A 3,578-nucleotide genomic window follows, 5' to 3' on the forward strand; every position below is an offset into this window, starting at 1 on the left:
AATTCACTGGTTACATAATTCCTGAGATTTTGTTTTGGCCTGATTTCTCTGGAAAATGCCCAATTATGCCTGGTACTGAAGGCTCAGAAAAATTTCTCCCATGGATCCTCAATTGAGGACTCCATGTAATGTCGTTACCTAACATCATAGTTAACACTTAGTGGGGACTATACAAGTACTTGTCAGCACTGTTGCCTTCACATCTCAAAAACACTCTCTGAGACTCTTCTGAGGTGGAGAAAAGGTGGCTCAGAGAAGTTCAACAACTTGGCCAGGCCATACAGCTCAGAAATGGTGGGCCTGGGACTTGACGGGATCTGTTGGTCACTGAAGTTCCTGCTGTTGTGCGCTGTTTTATGAACGGTAACCCTAGAGTGACATCAAATAGTACTTTCTGGTGTTTCTTATAATGGCCTCAATAGCCAATGACAATGTGTGTCAACAAAGGAGCAAATTATCTTCAAACAGGAAGCCTAAAGCATTACTTGTAACACTTCAATTTTTTATATTAAATTTTGTACTTTCCACTTCTAGTGAATTAGTAGGAATAAAAAAAAAGAACGTTATTTTTCAAGGCTACAAATTCTCTATTTCTCTAGTAAATAAAACAAGTAGAATTTTCGCCCTAACCGGTTTGGCTCAGTGGATAGAGCGTTGGCCTGGGAATTGAAAGGTCCCAGGTTCGATTCCGGTCAAGGGCACGTACCTTGGTTGCGGGCACATCCTCAGTGGGAGGTGTGCAGGAGGCAGCTGATCGATGTTTCTCTCTCAGTGATGTTTCTAACTCTCTATCCCTCTCCCTTCCTCTCTGTAAAAAATCAATAAGATATATATATTTTTTAAAAGTTGAATTTTCAAAGTTCCATGTTTTCTCTTTTGTGTAGGTTGTAGCTCTCCCAGAGACTCTGAAGGGTTTTCTCACTGTCTGTGAGAAGTAAAGTACACTTGTCAATGCGAGAAGATTCTTTCTTAAATAGTCTGCCACCTTTTGTTTAATTTTGCCGCTCCGTGGAAAGCAGCTTTATTTTTTGTCCTACTTGCAAAAGGAACTTTTCCACTAACACCTGTTGAGAATATGAAATAGGTCATATTTCCATCAAAGAAAAGCTTATTGCTCATTTGCATAGTCTTTTCCCTTTGTGTTGAAGGACAGCAGTAAGTGAATGCCCACAAAGCACCTTAGAAGCTAAAGAGGGATTACACTGAAGGCTAAACCCTGAGGCAGGTTTATGTTCCCCAGTGCACTTTCCTGGGGCTTAGCATCTTTTCTCCGGGCTGCTGGGGACACCGGAGGGCACCATATCTGTCGTGAAATAGGACTAATCACCTTAGCCGAGTTCATATTTAAGGCCAGGGGAAGTAACGGAGACAGTGTCTGCTGCAGGGGTCAGATGTGCTTTTCAACCTGCAGGCAGAGGAGCGTCTGCAATTGAAAGGCAGAAAGCCTTCCGGTGGACTTTCCGTGAGCAGCGTCAACACCAAGGCGTCTTCCCAGAGGATGTGAGTACACAAATCTACACGCGGGTTAGTCCAGACCGAGGCTAGTCGCTTTTACCAAAAATGTTTGCATATGTAAAGTAAAAGGACAATTTGATCTTAAAAGGAATATAGTTCTATAGGAGGCTAATGAAAAATGGAGAAGTAAGAAAATAATCTTGTATAAGTATCATCAACAGCATTCCTCCCATAACCACTGGTAGGTACAAGAAATATATATATATATATATCACAGTACACTTCGGAAACAGAAATTTATATAAAGTTTTATCTATAAATGTTATTGGCTCTGATACTAGCAGTATGGTAGCTAATAAGTTCTTATTTGGCTGAAGCTACTAACAAGTGAAGGTAATATACTGCTCCTGTCAAGTAAAGAAATAAATACTACCTTGCCTTAATTTTTTTTAGGTGAAGGCAAAAGGAAGTTTTAAAAGATAAAGTCAGTTTAAAGTTATATATAAATTTAAGTGTTTTGTCATCTTCAAATATATCAAGTACCTGCCTCTGTGTGTTACTGCTACATATTTACTGTACATTATTATCTTAATGGCTTCCCTCCCATTACTGCAGGTAACCATATTCCAAAAATTGTCATAATATATGGGCCATGAAGTGTCAAAGTAGATCATTTCAGGGGGGAAAAAAACCATTGAAGAATAAGCAATTATAATCATGAAAATAATATATTTTATGTTACTATTTCTTAATTCATTCTCTGCAACTATCTAAAATACCTGAAATTCAGTTCAACTATATGAGTACTGCTAGAATTTCTTTAGTCTATGTACGAATTTTATATATAATAGATTGTGGTTCACAATCTTTTGAAGGAAGGGAACATAACTTATACAGATTGTAATAGCACATAACGTATGTTAAATTCAAGTAGAAAAGGGATTACATAATTTCTATTTGCTTAATGATGTCAAAGGTTTATCCCTTGTGACCCAAGATCTGCAAATATGCCTAGAACTTTACATTTTAAGAAGGTGTGGCTGGATCTAATGACAATGAGCTTCCAGAATGAAAAGAAATAAGTGGTGAGGGAACCATGCACATACCACTTGCCTTCACCAACACTTCCATGGTATATTCACTGTGAGGAGCTATGTTTAGAAAGTGCTAGAGCACATGCCTCTAGTAAAAGTGAAATATATTTTACGGTCACTGCCAAATGCTTCTGTATTAAGTCTTTGCTGGCAGTATACTACAGTGATAACTCATTTTTGTGTATACTGTGCTAGAATAACAGAAAAGGTGCTTATTGTTATTTAAAACCAAAATTAAGTCTAGCTGCCTTCTAAAATGGGATGTTAGTGGCTTAATTCAAACCAGTAGAAAAGAACTCTCTAAATTTTCTATCTTTGGTAAAGATGGGAAGGAAGGGGGTAAGTAGGACCCAGAGTGGAGGGCCCATTGAGTAAAGGCTCAGAGCAGAGTCTGGGAGAGGGTCTCGAGAGGCCTCTGCAAAACAAAATGGGGAGAATTGGTTTGGAGTTGTTGGGGTACCAGCTGAAAGAAGGTCATGGAAACGAACAAGAAACCAGAGCCTGACTTGTCAAAATGACCCAGAGGAATGGAGAAGTCTTGTTCAATTTTAAGTTGTTTTGGAGGCACATCCCCACTCCAATTGGCCAAAACTTCAGTAAAGTCGGCTACACACTGAGAGTGGCTTTATGTGGACATTGAGAGAAGTGGACTGCATTCTGAGTCAGTGAGGCATGGAGTAAGACTGGGAGCTCCACAAGAGCAAAAATGTTTAGACAGAGTGCCCACAGGGATGAAATCCCGGGAACGGGCAGAAGCTTTGTGGAAGATGTGGGACGGAGGCTGAAGGTGAGATCAGTCACTCAAATTTTAAGCAGCAATATCATTTGTCCTATTATAAATTACTGTGATGCACATTTGGGATGGAGATATTTTAAACTATTTCTTCCACTTGAAATGAGTGCTTGGATAATTTTAGAATTCCCTTGTAATCTTCTCAAGAAATATGTGATTCTTGCCGAAACCGGTTTGGCTCAGTGGATAGAGCGTCGGCCTGCGGACTGAAGGGTCCCAGGTTCGATTCCGGTCAA

General features: G+C 39.5%; 1 protein-coding gene across 7 annotated transcripts in view; it reads left to right on the forward strand.

Moving 5' to 3' along the window:
* Window positions 1-1,267: 1,267 nt before the first annotated feature.
* SAMD7 (sterile alpha motif domain containing 7) overlaps window positions 1,268-3,578 on the forward strand; it is a 29,052-nt gene continuing 26,741 nt past the window's right edge. For 6 of the 7 annotated variants that reach the window (XR_001513898.1, XM_015564155.1, XM_015564161.1 and 3 more), the window contains exon 1: window positions 1,268-1,500. The gene's annotated coding sequence lies outside the window, so the exon portion shown is untranslated. The remainder of the gene's footprint in view (window positions 1,501-3,578) is intronic. The other variant, XM_015564162.1, reaches the window with a different exon arrangement.

The sequence above is a fragment of the Myotis davidii genome, unplaced genomic scaffold (assembly GCF_000327345.1).
Source record: "Myotis davidii unplaced genomic scaffold, ASM32734v1 scaffold115, whole genome shotgun sequence".
Taxonomy (NCBI): Eukaryota; Metazoa; Chordata; class Mammalia; order Chiroptera; family Vespertilionidae; genus Myotis; species Myotis davidii.